The 18,919-nt window shown below is 45.3% G+C and overlaps 1 long non-coding RNA gene across 1 annotated transcript in view; it reads left to right on the top strand.

Annotated features, from left to right (window-relative positions):
• The first annotated feature begins 7,342 nt into the window (after positions 1–7,342).
• Positions 7,343–18,919, top strand: part of LOC144819839 (uncharacterized) — a 45,820-nt gene continuing 34,243 nt past the window's right edge. Inside the window, exons 1-3 of the long non-coding RNA XR_013607592.1 lie at positions 7,343–7,461; positions 12,636–12,728; positions 17,062–17,140. This is a non-coding gene — a long non-coding RNA (uncharacterized LOC144819839). The remainder of the gene's footprint in view (positions 7,462–12,635; positions 12,729–17,061; positions 17,141–18,919) is intronic.

The raw sequence follows: 18,919 nt of genomic DNA, 5'->3' as shown, positions 1-18,919 counted from the left end.
GGTGAAAGCGTGTACTGATGGCTGGTGGTGTTTGTTCCTGGTGAAAGCGTGTATTGACGGCTGGTGGTGTGTGGTTGTGTGTGTGGTTGTGTGTGTGGTGGTGAGTGTGTGGTGGTGAGTGTGTGGTGGTGAGTGTGTGGTGGTGAGTGTGTGGTGGTGAGTGTGTAGTGGTGAGAGAGTGGTGTGTGTGTGTGGTGTGTGTGGTGTGTGTGGTGTGTTTGTGGTGTGTGTGTGGTCTTATGTGTTCTCCAGTCACACTCACTCTGCAGTCAGTCTGCAGTCACTCTGCAGTCACACTCACTCTGCAGTCACACTCACTCTGCAGTCACTCTGCACTCACACTCACTCTGCATTCACTCTGCACTCACTCTGCACCTACACTCACTCTGCACTCACTCTGCACCTGCACTCACTCTACACTCACTCTGCACTCACACTCACTCTGCACTCTGCACTCACACTCACTCTGCACTCACTCTGCACTCACACTCACTCTGCACCTGCACTCACTCTGCACCTGCACTCACTCTGCACCTGCACTCACTCTGCACTCACTCTGTACTCTGCACTCACTCTCTCTGCACTCTGCACCTGCACTCACTCTGCACTCTCTGCACTCACTCTGTACTCACTCTGCAACTGCACTCACTCTGCCCCTGCACTCACTCTGCACTCACTCTGCACTCTGCACTCACTCTGCACGCACTCTCATTCTGCACGCACTTTGCACTCTGCACTCACTCTGCACTCACACTCACTCTGCACTCACACTCACTCTGCACTCACACTCACTCTGCACTCACACTCTGCACCTGCACTCACTCTGCCCCTGCACTCACTCTGCACTCACTCTGCACTCTGCACTCACTCTCACTCTGCACTCATTCTGCACGCACTCTGCACTCACTCACACTGCACTCACTCACTCTCACTCTGCACTCACTCTGCACCCTCTCTCATTCTGCACTCAGTCTCACTCAGTCTCATTCTGCACTCATTCTGCACTCACTCTGCACTCACTCACTCTGCACTCACTCTCACTCTGCACTCATTCTGGACTCACTCTGCACTCACTCTGCACTCACTCACACTCTGCACTCACTCTCACTCTGCACTCACTCTCACTCACTCTCACTCTGCACTTATTCTGCACTCACTCTGCAGTCACTCTGCACTCACACTCTGCACTCACTCTCACTCTGCACTCACTCTCACTCTGCTGGCCTCTCAACCTCTGCAAAGGGCTGCAACTAGTCACTGCGCTTTGGTAACTTTTGAACCGGTAGAAACAGTTTTAATTTTATCTAGAAGCTACTGATAATGCAGCAGATGACAGATGGATGGTGATAACATCAATAATTATGAGAAAAATGCTGCAGCCGCAGATTTGCGCCAGTGGCCATGGTTATACTTAAACTGTTCCATTGCCATTTAATCTCATATCAAGTTCCCTCACGTTACTTTACATTATGGTATATTTTATGCTATGTTTTATGAGACCAAGGAAGGATTCAATATCGACTACGAACTCCTTGTTGTATATAACCCCAACAAACTAGGTACAACATGTGAAACAACTAAAAACCCATTCATTTGATTCTGAGGTGATCGAATGTGATCTCATTTACGTGCACCTACATCTCGGCTTTTTTTGTTTGACTGCGAGGTTTTGAAAAGAACACAAGGCTGTGTGTTGAAAATGCATTCAAAACTTGGGCATTAAAACACGGAAACACCGTCTGGAAAGTTAAGCTCCCCATTTCGTGAAATATATGATCCTGCCAGAGTAGAGTGTCCCTCGGGCAATGGGAGAGCGTCATCCTTGTTCAATCCCGATGTGTCTGCATCTGTTTCTGGAATGAGTTTCTGCGAAGGAAAATGTGTGGTACCTTTCTGCAGAGAGGCGGCTTGTGGAGGGGAACACCCTGGATGCTGAGTGTTAGTGCACGGGGAACGGAGGAGAAACTCGCGATCCAGCTGGAAAGCGCTGACAATGGCAAGAGAAACACCGTGACGGTGGCACGGCAGAGAAAGTTATTACTTTTTGTTCTGTTCACTGGAGAAGGGGATATATATGTATAAACTAAAAAGCCTGGAGGTAGGAGAGAGCCGGTGCTGTGGTTACCTGGCCTAGTTCTGCTGTCCCTGTTGTCCCAGCAAACAGTTTTTGCCCCTTGCCCTCTCCCCCATGTCCCCAAAACAGGCACCTATGCTGCGAAAACGACAGTCCCTGGTGAAGGGGTCACGTTGAACCTGTGCGCGTGACGAGATATCACCTCCTGCGTGTGAAAGCGTGAAAGGAAGGTGCGTGTGTTCATGTGCGGCCCATTTTCACTAGTTCTCCGGCATCGCTCTTAGGTGACAATACTCCGGAGATTATACGCTATACATCTCAACAGAAGCAGTGCGGGGAAGAGCGTGTCACCAGGGTTCACGAGGACTTTCCCCACACAGGTGTGTGTGCACGCATGTGCACTTCGTGGAACTGCCGGTGTAGGAAAGTACACTAGAGCGCGAAAGGCCTTGGAGTCAGCTTTTAAGTCAGTCAGCAACGGCTCCACGGAAACGAAGTGCGAGGAAACTCCGTGTTATAGGCTTTCTAAGCGCTGCATTGCGCCACCAGGAGCAATGCGCCCTGAGTCGAGTTTAGATGCGGCGGCCAACTCACAACAAGGTTTCCGGGAGGCGGCATGCACACACACACAGCTGAGAAAAAAGAAACTCGAGAGTGGTGCACGTGCGCCCAGCATCTGTCTTCAATTACCGCGGGCCCTGACAGCCGCGATAATTGCAGAAAAATGGCCTTCTGGTGCGCGTGACCGCACGCAATATGCCATAGGTGGAGCTACTCTACCGCCTATGGCCTATTGCATGCTCTCTTCCAAAAACACATGCACGAGAAGGCCAATTGAAAGCAGCTGGCAAAAAAAAGATGAAAAATCACGAGCAGCCAGGAATTTGTTAGGTAGGTTTTCGGAGGCCCTAAGAAAAGGACTCTTGGGCTCCGCCCACACTGCTACGCAGTGTGACGTAGGCCTGAGCCCTAAAAAAGCGGATGGATTCTGTAATTTCACGTTGCAGCTAAATAATTTCCCCACTTCTAACCATGGCACATAACAACTTTCCTTGCACTTAAATATATAGGGCTTCATTAAAAAGAAAGTGCCGCAGCACGGCACAGAATGCCCTTTGGCTGCGCCAGGCTGCAGCACTTTCAGAGCACAGGGATTCACCATATTTACAATAATATGACATAAACATCCCTAAACTGTCCCCTGCGCTGGCGCACAATGGGCTGCCAGGACCCGACATGGGCTTGCACCATGGTGCAAGGATGCCTGTGTCACAGGGATGATTGTTTATGTGCAGGAAGGGTTCCCTTCCTACACATAAACAATCTGAAATGGTGTTTTACATCTTCTATGTGTACTGCATTAGCACACACAGAACTTGCAAAACGTAATTTTTGTAATGATTGTTTATGTGCAGGAAGGGACACCTTCCTGTACATAAACAATCAACAGAGGTGATTTCCACGTACTATGTGTGCTGCAGCACGCATAGAAAGAGGGAATACAACTAAGAGGAATTAATATATTTGTTCTCGTTGCGCCTCCCTACACCTCCCCTGGGGAGGAGTAGCATTCAGATGCATTTCCAGGTTTACGATTTCTCATAAATCTGGAAATGTGTTAGGTTCCATGGGTGTTGCGTGGGAACACCCACAGCAACATCCATAGAACTTCACTTTCATGCAAAGTGCTGCATGTTAAGGGACCATATTTACAAGGACAGGAAAAGCCACACAGGGTGGCTTTTCCTGTCCTTGTAAATATGGGGCAGTAAAATGTGCTGCCTGTGCGTCACAAAAAGTGACGCACCGTTTGCGCAAGAGGCTTGAAAATCTGCCCCATAGTGTGAGACCCGGTAGCATATCAAAGTTTCTGGGCCATGATGGGGAAGCACCGGAGCGAGACGGGTGGGATGGGCAAGCATGATTTTGGGTATTGGGGGTCAAACGCGGATGCAAATGTGGCATTTCTCAGATGTGAATCACTTTTTTTTAAGTAGATCACACTTTCAATATGCCATGGGCTGCTATCAAGGCTGATATAAAACCCTGCCAGCCAATGGGCAGAGCCAGATGTACCACTGCAGCCAATGGCTGCTAGGTGCTGTCCAAAAATCCTTAGAATGTATGTAAGTGCGCGTGTTGGAAGGGATTCCTCCAGACAGCTAAGGCTGTTGGTAGGTGAGACCTAGAAACTCCCAGAATCACAAACACTACACAAAAAGACACTTCACTAGGCAGTGGTCATTTCCAACTCTCTACTCAACCATCTAGCATCACCTCACCCTACACAACTCTCCTCTTCCTGACTCCTGAAGCCCATGACAACACTCTTTCAACCCTCCTATTCACCAGTAAGCCTGGCTTGTCCCCCTAGCCACCCTATACCTAAGCCTCCTCGTCCCATCTCTCATTCCCCAGAGACTCAACACCCAACCCTATTCTCTCTCCTTCAACATCCACACCACCCCAATCCTTCACAATCAAATCCTACATCTCAATCTACTAGACCAAAGTCAGATAATACAATGCCACCAAAACAAAAACCTACACAACCTTTCGCTTTAAAACATCTTAGACATTCCCAAACACCTTCCATCTCAATATACCAACACACAGCTACTATGCACGTAATGCCAATGCATATTCTCACCCATCTCTATCCAACACTTTCCAAGCCACAAAGACACCAACCACTCAGTCCATAAACACACAAGAACATGACTCATTTGTCCAACTATCACCCATTGCAGAATTCAGAGCCATAACACCAGACCATCGAGCTCCACCACCACCTCTCACTATTTATTACTGGTTGCAGGCTATACATTAGAACAGCTTCATATTTTCATAATCCACAGCATTCTTCATATACTTGCATTCCTTGTCTACCACTCACTAAATCTACTAGTCAAAGTCAACTCTATAGCTCATCCCCTCAATTACAACCAGTCTCCACACCACCCACACACATAGACCCTACAAAATGCCCTCTAAGCCTGCCGGGCAAGGATAATAACACTGGTTCCTAAAGGCTGGATGGGCTCGACCGTGTTTCAGGGAGCTCTTAAGAGAAAAGGCCATGGGGGTAAAGATTAAAAACTCAACATACACTCCAGGTATCCCTATAATATGGAGATATGGTGAGTATGAAAGATAAGAGGAGTAGGGTGATCCAAGGATACAATGGTCCTATGACCCTAGAAATGTGCCAACATGTTTCCTCCTGTGATCGGCCCTATGGGTCCATGGCTTTCTTCAGGGCAATGTATAGTAATAGATCCCTCCCTGGAGTTATTATTACAAAATTCACACGTTTAAATTAAAAATGTTTTACCAATGTTTGATCAAACAAAAGCTCCCTCTGGATATACTCATCCTTAATATGGCGTCTGTTTTCTCAAATCCATCCAACCCAAATTTGGTGGACCAAATACGGTTTGTGAGTGCAGATTTAACGGGGCAGTCCTATAGCCACACACTCATCAAGGATCCTCACCCCGCCATACAACCTACTCGGTTCTGCACTCCCGGCTTTAAGTGTCATATTAAAGAGATACTTGGAGTGTATGATGGGTTTTTAATCTTTAACCCCCCTGGCCTTTTCTCTTAAGAGCTCCCTGAAACACCGCCGAGACCACCCTGGCCTTTAGGAGCCAGGGTGAACCCGATGATGAAGCATGATACTAATAGAGTGTGTGAGGGTTACTATATAAAGAGGTATTGCTCCCAAATAATAGTAGAAGCATACCATTATTCCACTTACTGAGAACTTTGCCCATACTCCACTATCTTTCCGAGTTTTTCTAGCTCGCCTTGGACAGGATACTTTTTGTTGGCAGATTTCACTTGGGAGGGTGTATCCTTTCCCACTTCCTGTGTGTGGAGGCTTCTCTCCACCCTTTAGGCCTGACGGCCGACGTTGTACACCGAGGATAATAACACCCAATTCAGATCAATTTCTGTCTTGCTACAGCTAACCAAATCACTAATAACATACCACCTGCATTCTCTAATGACAATACTCACTCACTCTTCCATAGCACAAAACTATATCACCTTCAAAACAACTCATTTAAATGCTTGTTCTGTGTCCAAAAACAAGTACTTCGACTTATTGACTGACACAGAACCTGACCTACTCATCATTTATTACATTATTATTTATTTGAAAAGATTTATATAGTGCTGGCTAGACCGAGAGGTATCCAAGCGCTTTACATGAGAAAGGACATTGTTTCAGAACATTGTTACATAGTTACATCAGTTACAGTTACAGTTGCAGTTACCAGTATATACTTAGGAGAAAATAGTGAGCTTACACAATAATATAAGATAACTAGCGCGTAGCATATCCAAGGCAAAAGTCATTTGGGGTATGGAGGGTTGGGGGGGAAAGGTAAACAGGGGAGAGGAAAGCAGCCAGTCAGGTAGATCTGAAGGGGGAAAGTACTCCAGGGGGAAGAAAGCAGTCAAAGCAGTCGAGGAGAGAGTCAGATAAAACCATGAAGAACTGTGACAAACATTGTCCGATGTCCGACTGGGCAGGTGACAGCCGAGGGTGTGACCCAGAGCCAGACTCCGCTATAGCTGCATAGGACAGCTTCACCGGGCAGCAGCCAAGGGTGCTCGGGCTCCGCTGTAAGTACAAACAGTTAAAGTTTCATGCCGTAGGGCATCATCATAGTTCCAAAGAAGGTATCAGTCCCGGTGTTACTGGGTGGCGCCGCCTGCCTCGTCCTTCATTTCGGGGTGAGAGCAGGCGAGGTACGGATGGGGATATTGCGGCCACCATTTTAGAGTCAGGCAGGTACAGGCAGCATCTCGGGATTGAACGCAGTGAATGGCGGGTACAGTGCAACAGTCAGTAAACAAATGGTGCCCCTGGTGTTCCATTTGGAGTAAGCCTGTGGGTCATCTCACCAATGTGAAAGTTGTAATTCATCGTGGTAAAGGACCACTGTGGTGGCCATCTTGGGATCAGGCAAGAGATTTTGCCCCTGGTGTTCCATTCGGCCGGTACCCTTTATACTTTATCCTTTGTATTTGCAGGGGCCCCTACTGTATTTCCGCAGCTTCTTCAGGCCCTCTCAAGGTCAGGCAGTTTGGGTAGGCATGCCTGATATTGAGGAGTCCTCCATCACTCTGCCAATCAACCCTTTTGATGAGGGATAGGCTGAAGAGGAATTATGCAGAAAAACCTTCCCCTCGTATGACCCCTGCAGGCTGCAGTCTCCTACAGTGGTGCTGACAGCTCTTCCTGGGCGCCATGTTAAAGTCAGACAAAGGCCTGGCCTGGCTTTGCCATTAATATCTCGGCCTCACTACGCCCAAGGACGAAGAGCTGCTTATGAGGGGAACCCCTGCTACGTCCCGACTGGCTAATTATGGTAAGCCCCGGTGCCTCGCTCACCTGTTCTCGTCAACGATGTCGAGCCGCTCTGCAGCTGCTGCGTAAATTGCAGCGTCCATTCTGCACCCACATCACCAGGGCTCGGCACGAGATTGGATGATATACCGCGAAAGGTGTCCACCCAGGCTCTGCTGTATCTTTTTACCCAATTAATACCGGTTAATATTTGCACTAGAGTGCAATCGGAAATATCTCTCATGAGTTTTGACTTGAATTACAATAAAATACGTTGAGTTTACTCGATGTTGCCACCCCGAGCGACACAATAACATGAGGTCAAAGGGTGCGAGATGTCACACTCCCCCTGGCACTGTGTGAATGTACATTCAAGATCTGCGCACATGGTTCCAGTGGCACAGTGTGCCAAAGGGCAGCAGGACTTCCTTCCACACGCTACTCCAACAGAGAAAGTGTTCTTTATAAACGGCTTGCGTGAGGGAATTCATAAATTAATCATGGCTGGGAGAAGACATGGCTTCAAAATATTGCATGAAGCAGTTTCACCAGGCTATAAAACTGTTATGCAAAAATCGCACGGCCATACGAGGAGGTGGTTTAGAAAGAACAACTCTTCCCAAAGATGAGTACGTTTCCTTACAAAGTTGTGAGGCCCTCTCGTCAGATGAAGTCCAACCCTAAACTTTTCCTATAGCTTCCTCCTTCTTTACAGGCCACCGTGTAACAATGGAGCATCCCCAGACACTTTTCTAGACACAGTTTTAAATCTACTTACCAAATATTCAAACATATGCAACCTGGTGAACTGAACATAAAGTTTGACAAACCTAATATGCGCTGCCCCAGAATGATCCTCACTGACGGAGATGCACTCAACCTACAACAACTCAATCCCAATTCCACACACATTGCAGGATATACCTTAGATTTCATTGTCGGCAACCCAGACCTAGTTGCATTCCAAAAGATTACTCTGGTCACATGGTCAGATGACCACCTGCTTGTCTTCCAACACGAGACACCACAGCTCACCCCATCTAAACTCAGCATATCTGCAAGTACATCTCGACTCTGGAACAAGCTGAATACGTAGAACCTAGAAACCCACTGTCCTTCTAACAGAGATCTGGACACTATAAACTCAGTTCATAATCACTACGAATAGCTACAAGAAGCTTTTTTGGTATATTCGTCTCACAGAAAACATCAAAACAAAAGAAAAAACCCTGTAGTTTTAAAACAAATATATAAAACAATAAACTGCAAATCTTCAATGGACCAGGCTCAAAACAAATAACCATCAAGACAAAATATGCCCGTACAGAAGTAACAGAATGTACAAGTCAACAATCAAAAAAGCTACAAATGCCACTACTCAAGCAGAATTCACAAAGCATCACAGCCAATAAATATTTTTTTTCATACTTTCGCAATCCAAAATGCAAACAAGGAATCGGGCCCTTTTCTCACGAATTGCGACACAAACAAGCAACTCACTACACAACCAAGGCAGACATGTTGGACTCATACCTAACACACAAAAAAATCAACAGCATTAAACCATTTCCAACAAACCTCTTGAGGGGTATCTTCACAAAGCCTCTGCCCTCTGTCAAAGATCTATCACCAACTGAATGTCAGGATCTTGCCAAAGCTAGCACACCAGTCGGTTGCCCCTTTGACCCTTGTCCCTCACAAATCTGCTAAAGTATTTTTCTAAAAATGTCAGCTCCCATCCCAGTCAGAACACTGATCAACAATTCTTTAATGACAGGAGTTTTTCCAGAAGCCCTAAAAAGGGAAATACATACGTCCATTATTAAAGAAAACAAACCTGGACCCCAAGACTCCAATTACAGACCTATAGGTATGTTGTTATGTTATGTTACTTCTGTTTCTTGAGCAAGCTTACACTAAAGGGTTCATGGCACCAAAGATGACAGCAAGTGACCGTAGAGGTAGAAATGAGACAGTTCAGGATATTGAAACAGGGATCAGGAAGAAAATGCATGTCCATAGCAGTGCTGCGGGCCAATTTAATCAGCCCTATGTAGAAACGGAAAGTGCTTGGGCTGATCAGATCGGTTCTGAGCACTGCCCTCTATTGGCAATTGTTTTTCTTAGACTCCCTTCCCACTTTGAGATTACCCTGTCCTACACAACAATTCATCTATCTTGCCGCAATAATCAGGGGTTATTCTTTCTTGTAGACATGCACCCTGATCCCTGATAACAAGAAAGGGGGCGCTAGTTTGAACTCAGTTCTGCCCATGCATTTCTATTGTTTTCTGTGTTAGCACACGCTTATTCAGCTGAGGAGGCAATAGGAGCAGCAACTTTTTCACACTTCCCACACATGCTTTATATTTATATCCAGCTCACCTTCAAATTGCTTGCACTGAATGGCCCAATGGGGCGAGTTCCACTCTCACTGAGCGGAGGAGAAACGTGAAGGCAATTTTTGAATCAAGAGCCACGACCTACTATGCTTTCAATTCAGTAATACCAGGGGATTATAGGCAGGAGCCTTGAAGCACAACCTGTGACACATTTGAGGCAGATAACTGCAATTGAAATGTGTTCTCATGTCTCTGACAACACTTGTGCCACAATTTGCATGATAACACTTTTAGAGCGCCATAAAAAAAGATAACATCGCATGGCAGAGTGAGCTCTGGTGAGGAGAGTCAATCACTGTTCCGTGCTCTGAGTTAGTGCACTCAGCTTGACCTGACCTACATAAACATGATCCTGGCACAAGTACTTTTTGAGTTCTGTTCTGCAGCCTTCAGAAGATGTGGAAAACCTGAAGCAATTGTGAAAAGATTTTTTGTGACATGTTGCGTTAGAAATGCTTGAAGCGCATTTTGGGGAGACCATTGCTACCTTTGTTTGATTCCTACCTGGACATGGCTGACAATGATTGAAACTTGGCTTCACATGCCATGGGGATGGTTGGCATTGAAATGACATAGGGATTGTGTTGAACAAACTGCAACACCCTTCCTTCATAGAGCAAAACTATTCTTGTCTCAGCCTCAGAAGGCTGTCTCGGGCGATAAGGCCACTTGTGAACTCGTATGTACCGGAAGCAAACTACTTTACCAAGCATGAATCTGTCAGTTGAGGGTTTTTGTGGGAATTGTTACATGTTGCCTGGTGGGGCTGCCTTTAGACACCTGGAGGGAGTTGCATACCTGACTGCTATATTGGTTGATAATAACCAAATAAGGGGAGGCCTGAATAACCCACCAAAAACCTAGGCATTAAACAGTATTGCAAAGAAAGGGGTCTCTGTAGGGATAATTCAAGCAATTCATTCGGCAACAATAATCAACTTGTAGCTATGTCTACAGCAGTGGGATCTATGGGTGTCTGTGCACACGTGTATGATTGTAGGCCTAGGTGAATGGCACAATGAAAAGGTGTCATCCCAAATCACACTTTGTGTCATTTTTCATTGGTTGGAAAGGTCCTCGTACTAAACAAAGATGCTTTTCAATTCTGTGTTTAACTTGTCACATTTGCAAGGTTCGTCAAATACAGCACACGTGTATGATTGTAGGCATAGGTGAATGGCACAATGAAAAGGTGTCATCCCAAATCACACTTTGTGTAATTTTTCATTGGTTGGAAAGGTCCTCGTACTAAACAAAGATGCTTTTCAATTCTGTGTTTAACTTGTCACATTTGCAAGGTTCGACAAATACAGAGGTCAAATGCCTGGCTATGTCTTCTGATAAATTGCTACAGGATTGGTGTTTACTTTTCTTTTTTTCTTACTGCAAAGCGAGAGGAGTTTTTGAACTGAATTATGTGAAAAGCAAAAATAAAACACATTTTATCTAATTCTGAAGTGTACTGGAAACAGGTTTCATACGATCAAAACCAATCAAGACACTTGGTGATACACAAGTGATAAATATTCATAGAAACCCTATTTCCACACTGTTAGAAATTGGGGTCTCCAGTTGGCAGATGTATGCAACCTGTCCAAGTAGGGACCGCAATCCTAGACCTGTGCTCACCTTGGTAGCTTGGCACATAGCAGTTAGGCTTACCTTAGGATGCAATGTGTAAACTATTTGTGCAACACTTGATTACAGTAAGAGAGGGAAAGACACCACAAAAAGACTCCAGACCAGTTTAGAAAACTAGAACATTCTTATCTTAGTAACTTGAGATCAAAATGATAAAAATACAATAAATAGATCTAGAGATGTGCAGGCCTTGAGGTAGCATGTTTATTCATGAAGTAGGCAAGCTCGTAACAGGAAGAATCACACATATCCGTTCAAAGTGATGTAGGTTTGAAATCGTACTGTTATGGGAGCCCTTGCGCTTCTATTCTGAAGTCTATGGCTAGGGCTCAGTAGGGAATCAACAATTCAAAAACGCTTTCACAATCCAAGGTGGACAACTTACGTCTGGGCCTCTATAGGTTGGTGAACCCAAAGTTTTGGTAGGTTATGTAGAGCAGCTCCGCAGCCTTGCGGGTGTAAGTGTTGCACAGTACCTCCCGGGTAGAAGAGCAGAGCGGGTGCCGCGATCTCTCCTCGCATGGAACCACGAAGGGCTGGTAGAGTTGAGTTGGTAGATATCTTACAGGCAGCACAGCATGCTCTAGCGATGCGCCATAAAAGGTGATTGTGTCAAGTAGAGGTGCACTGTTGCACACAAAGATCACACGGCAATGGCAGACACAACTGTCCAATTAGCGCACCACCAAGGTAGATGTGCTTGATGAGCCCAAAGCAGCTGTCACACGCTAATCTCATGGAAAGGGCAGGCACAATAGGTTGATTGTTGCAAAAGTAGTCTTTTATGGCCCTGAAAGTTTGGGGAATGGGGGCAAGCCAACAAGTCCTTGGAGAATCTTAGTTCCAGGATGTAGAGATAGGCTTAGTCCTTCTCACGCCAGGCAAGGATCAGCAGGCAGCTGGCTAGCACAGCAAAGCAAGTAGCAAAGTGGCAGCCCCTACATCTAGATGTTTTGTATTTAGGGAATAACTTTATATTTAAATTTTTATGGATCGCCCGGTTTTCCATTATTTAACATGCAACATTCTTTGAGTCTTACTTTCGTCGGATGCTGTTACAGTCAGTTGCCGTGCATGTAATTGCCATGTTTTTTTTTACTGGTTCTGCACCACATATATAGTGACCCCTCATTTATTATTCTTTGTCTCACAGTCGATCCAACAGGACGATAAGCAAGTAGTCAACATCAGAGGCATCACCCGCTCCTCATTCATCTTCCTTCCTACCAAAGACGAAGGAAACAGGGTAGGTACCCATAGCCCTCATGTTAAAATATCATAGCCTGGCTACATATTCACAAGACTTCCAATAACTTAACAACTACTCCCGTTAAACAGGTAGCAAGAAAGAAGTACTCTGCAGCACTCACAAAGTGGGTATATACGCCTTGAGAAAAATATCATATACTAAAAGTAGTTAATTTATCTTTGTAGATTGAGAAAATGTCCTACCACAATTTAACACAGCCCTGAAGAAGACCTTGAATTGTGGTGATCCCACAGCTGCAAGATCGAAACGTGTCGGCAACACCTAATAGTCTAAAACTACAGAAGAAATTTTGACTTATTTGATAGAAGGATAAGGTGGAACAGGATAATTTCAACTCCATCGTATCAATAACAAAATTCTAAACAATCTTTTTAGACCACATAGATAGGACTATCGATTAAGAGAGTGGACAAGATCAAGATTTTATGCGATCTTGACACCTCCAAAGTAGAGTAGGACACTGAAAAAAAGGTGTAGGTTCTCAAACCTTGCTAAAACACTGTTTTAGTGATGTACAGTAATTGACAAAAAGGAAAACAGATTGTTTCATATATGATTAACCTTGTGTTTGTATATATGTATATTGTGTCAAAACGTTGTAAATAATGAAAATGTATTATATGTAAGGTGAAAGGAATATTTAAATGTGAGAAAATATAAAATGAAAAAATAATTAGATAAATACAGAGTCAATAAAGGGACTTCTGTAAAAAAGAAGTGTGATCTATGGTGTCAGGGGTATCGTGTTTTGTTATACTGTATAGTTGATTCAAGCCCCTGTCCTCCTCAAAAGAATCATCCCCTTAATTATAGAACTAGTATTCTACATTAACGACTTCAGTGCGGGTGGGGGGGGCGATTTTTCGTTCCTTCCCTATCCGGAGGGGTACCCGTCAGGGATGCCCCCTTTCCCCCTACTTATTTACGCTCGCCATGGAGCCCTTAGCGGCCTGGGTGTGAATAGACGCTCAACTTAAGGGGTTTCGATGGACACCAGGACTTACCAATAAGATAGCATTGTACGCGGACGACGTGCTGTTCTTTCTTACAGATCTGGATAGATCGGGGACGCGATTATTACGCATTCTCCAGATTTTCGGCGAGACCTCGGGCTGTATATGAATCCACGTAAATCCACACTCTGGGTCCTGGGGGGTTGGTTCCGGGGTGGGGGAATGGGCATCGGCCTTACAAATGGCGACAGGGGGATGAAGTGCCTGGTAGTTTATATATCTGATGTTCTGGCTGAAACTAGGGAGCGTAACTTGGCCCCGGTCTGGGATCGTACTAAAGAAGATCTCAAGGTATGGTCGCGCATGCCCTTGACGATCTATGGTCGGTCAGCTATATTTAAGATGGTGGCGCTCCCTCGCCTTCTTTATCAGCTACAAAATCATCCCTTCCAGATTCCACCCCTATGGTTACAGCAAGTTAACTCGGCACTGGGCGGGTTTTTATGGGGGGGAGGCGCGGTTAGGGTGGCTCTGCGCACATGCTTCCTATCTACGTACACAGGGGGACTAGCAACATCGGATGTTCTCTCCTACTACCAAGCTGCACACTTGCTAGTTCTTAACGAATGGTGGTATGGAGATAGGAATGACCCGGCCTATCCGGTTGAGCGGCAGCTTATGGGCTGTCACTTTCTAAACACGTTATTGTACTCCACACCGCGTCGGACGACTTTGGTCGGACGCAAGATTTCTCGCATATACCAGACCTTGTCCATCCACTGCTCCACAACCCTGCAGCGACTCAAGGCAGCTTGGGAGGAGGATGTAGGGGACCTAGAGGAGGAGGATTGGACTGAGGCACTAGCGAGTCCGCGGGGGGCGGCAATAGCCACGTGATTGCTCCTGATTCAATTTAAATACTTACATCGGGTGTACTTCACTAGGGTGCTATTGTGGAGAGCAGGAATGATTGTATCCCCGAGTGTCTTTGATGTGGCTCAGAAGAGGGTACCTTCTTGCATACGGTCTGGAGCTTTCTTTCGTTACACAGGTTCTGGGGTGGGGTGTTTTCCTGCTTGTCAGAAGTGCTGGGTTGGGAGTTTCCTTGTTCGCCGCGTCTGGCGCTGTTACATGTCTTGGAGGGGGTGGGGGGTAATAGTTATAAGTGACACCTATTTTTGCTTGGTCTCACCTTGGCAAAGAGGGATTTAGCAAAGGCGTGGAAAGCACCCCAAGCCCCGTCACTGACCACGTGGAGAAATGGGTTAGATTTCTGCATGGGTATAGAACTGCCGATCTTTACTGCCAGGGTGTGTCCCCGTAAACATTACAAGATATGGAAACGATGGGCAGATTACCGGGGACTAGACTTGGATCCATCGGCGGAGCGAGGTGGCCCTCTGGTGGACTAATGTATGGGTTGGAGATGGGACCTTGTAGGGGGGAGGGGGGTTCTATATGTGCTCCAGCGTCCGGCTAGGTGTTTCAGGGGGGTAGGAGTGTGACTGCGGGGAGGTGGGGGGGTGTTCCTGTTGTTTTCTTTAATATCAAAAGTCATTGTCATTGGTTACTGCAAATTAGATGTCTGCAGCTGTCTTTGGGGCTTCGGAGCTCTGCAATGTATGTGAAACATGAAAAATAAAGATTGTTTTTCAAAAGAAAAAATGCGGATAGTGTACCTACCACCATTCTTTTTTTTTTTTTTTTTTTTTTTTAAACCTTCATTTGTTTCAGCATAGAAATACAACCATAGGCCTACAACCAATCCGGCCGGCCGCTACGCAAAGCAGGAGATAGGGCAATAGAACATACAAAATGCAGCGGTCCGGGGGTCGAAGGCTGAGTAACAGTCAGGATATGCCATACATTGAAATCACCGCACAATAATAAGGATCAGAGACGGTTCATTTTGCAATAACAAAAATAGAAGAGAATCAATGTCGCAGAGTCATACACACCCCCAGGACAGCGAATTAGTAACAAAAAGGTATGCCAACAATATATAAAGATCAAGAATGACGGGGAAGGGGCAGCAGGGCAAGGAGAGACGCAATAAGCACCAAGCAATCATGGCGAACTAGTCCCACCCATCAAGGCAAAACACACTATGGGAGACATGAAAGACAACGACATCGAAAAAGAAAAGGGCAAAGGGCCATAGAAACAAAAAGGGAGAACAAAACAACACACCCATCCCCCAACCCCCAACCCTGCACCCCTGCAGAAGGCTATGGCCTACCCCCCCAGCAGCGTGCCTGTCGCCCTAAATAAGAGACCCGAAATACAGAGAAGAAAAAGAGAAAAAGAAAGAGAAAAAATGCGGGAGGAGGGCCCTCAATCTAATGTCCCAGCCCCCCCTACCCCCGCAGGCAAAAAAACGTCTAAACGGCAGCAATTGAGAAATACAAATAACGGCAGTCATGTAGAACGCAATCAATTATAGCGCCGCAAAGCGCACCCGTAAAGCCCCATAAACCCGCCATGAGTCTCCCATTGTCCCAAACAAAGTCACCCCTGGCCTCTTCTGTCAATAGTACCAACGTTGAACCAGCCTGCAGACAGGATACAGAGTAGCACAGAAGGTCCGATCACACCGGGAGGACCTGGCAGTGCCTACGTTCCATAGGATACAAGCCATCGGAGTCTCCTACCACCATTCTTAGTTTGGAATAGGTAACCATTGCACCAGTGAGTGATCGGATTATCGAGTGACTGTGAGTGGTGATTGATGTGGTGGCCGACAGTGAGGGAAGGTGTGTTGAACTGTATTACGGAAAATGTCTTGAGATGAATATTGATTTGCAATGTTTGAGGCCTGATTGATGGGCAATAATTTTTTTCCCTGGAGGTGATTGGGCCTTTCACACTTCGCCAGATTTATTGCAGTATCCACTCCCTTTTTCTGGTTCTTCAGAGACCAGAACAGTCACTTTAGTTAACAAACAAAAACCTATGCAAAATACTGCAATTCTCTTTCTTTACTTCTACTTCAACAGCAGTGCACTACACATCTATCTTGTTCGGGTCATGATGACAGCTCTGGGACGGAGTTACTTGGACTCAGAAGGGGGATGGAAGAACTCAGGGAAGGAGCAGGGAAGGAGGAGGAGAACTAACTCATAAATAGCTAGAAGCAAGAATGGAGAGAAGTGCATTTATTTGTTAAATGCTGCTCTTTGTGAATGTATGTGTGTGTCTATGTGTTGGACTTGTGGCAAAAGTGAAACTTTGAGTCACCCTCTTGTTTTTTTTTTGCTCTGTCTCTGAGTCTTCTTGAGACACTCCTCATGAAGCTTACCTTCCTTCTGTCAATCTCTTTGACTCTAAAATACAGTTTCTGTTTTACAATTTCGCAGGCCTTCTAGTCTCCTACATGAATGAATGGCTTAAGCTGAGGTCAACACACTTGCTTACCTACCGGACCAGTCCAGACAGGTACCAAAGAGTGGACATTACTGAAGAGAATGCAGATGTATCACCTAATTTTGCAATACAATCTAATTTTTCTTTTAACAATCATATTTGGAGAACTGAGTGGGTGGGTTCACTCCTGCACCTAGAAGAGAGAACATTTAGATATCTGATAACTTGGGTCTCTGGGGCAGAAGGACTGCTTGCAATGCATTTATCTGTACTCTGTCATACTCATTTCCACAACAGATTGAGGACGAATGATGTGCTGCTCATTGCCCAGATGATTGTTGACCTTGTGTGGTGTTTGTCTTTGTCAAACCTTTCTCCAAATACCCTTGATTGTCTATTCATCAAACCCCTAACCCTACCCCGTGCTGTGTGATTTATTTATTGATTGATTGTTGAGGTTTGACTTAATTTACACCATCAATAGATCATAAACTTGGCCGGACGGGTGTGGTGAAAGCAACACCAACTTACTGCAGGATTTCCTCAAGCAATAGCCCACACTGGCCCCATTTACCCACCTACACATGAAAAGTGTTCCATATTTTAGACATAGAACGAAGAACATCAGTCATCAGCATCATTAAGGCCTCGTTCTGTTGCATAACCATAAATGCCTAACCTAAGCTTGTCCACTCGGCCAGAGAGGCATTTATTTCCTTCTACTCCTCTACTCCTCTTCCAGGACCACCAGTCGCTGATATTCTATCTGAATAAGCTACAGCCTCTGCCGCCGCAGATGGGCTGATATCTTCTGCTTGTTGGGTCCTACGTGTGGACCAGCAGGAGTAGCTATATTGAGAAAAACAAAAAGAAAAAAGGCAAATTGTAAATGCTGCTCTGTGTAAACAATTGTTTTAAATTAGTGGCACAGTAGCAGTTTATTGCTGGCCCCCTAGGACCTTTGGAATATGATTATGATTAGGAGAGCCAAAAGCCCAATTCTGTAATACTCACACATGCCATGTGGCAGAAAAGTATTAAGGCAGAATAACACCATATTAAATAAACAGCAATTTGAACTTTTGTTTCTTCTAAAGGGGTTTGAAGTAACTATAAACTGACACTTAGAATGGAAAAATAAATTACCTCTCATTAATGGGGACCTCATTGTACTCTATGGAGTCAAATCGTGTGTTGTGCTAAAATAATGGAGCCGTAGTCATTGCTTGCCAGAGCATCAGGTATTTTGCTATTGTATGCAGCTGGGTCAACTGTAGTTGACAGTTATCTATTTTTCATTCCAATGGCCCTGCTCTTCTCCAAAAGCATTTATATTTCTACTCTGACTCCAAAGAGTCAGATGAATAATAAATAAGATATTTCGTCACCCACCTCATGTATGAAAAAGGGATATTAATATTATCCTGTCTGCCATAAGTAGACATTGGGAAACATTATGGACTGTGTGGCACCATTAGCGTGGGTCCTCCTTCCTCTTTTATCTTCCTCTCTGTTATGTTGGCTGGATTTAGATGCTCTGGGTGCTGTGCCACTGCTAATCAGTGCCACAGTGCGAATCTCCCTGTGTAAATATGACTGTGTGCATTAGGATAACCATAATGCCTAGAGCTGAGTTCACGTTCTAATAGTGAGTTACCCTCCATTTCAATGTCGCTACTGTGAAACGATCCGTTCTCATAGGCCAGAATTGGCCAGATGAGGATTACCTTCTATCTTCCTATCTGACCACAGGAACCTGATAGGAACTTCGAGTTTATATGTTTATGCTCAGGACATTGAGAGACACCTTTTAATAAGGACCGTTTATATATCCCATGTTTGGAAATGCCT

The sequence above is a fragment of the Lissotriton helveticus genome, chromosome 2_1 (genome assembly GCF_964261635.1).
Source record: "Lissotriton helveticus chromosome 2_1, aLisHel1.1, whole genome shotgun sequence".
Classification (NCBI taxonomy): Eukaryota; Metazoa; Chordata; class Amphibia; order Caudata; family Salamandridae; genus Lissotriton; species Lissotriton helveticus.
The sequence above is the reverse complement of the archived record's forward strand: the minus strand, read 5'-3'. Positions and strand labels throughout refer to the sequence as shown.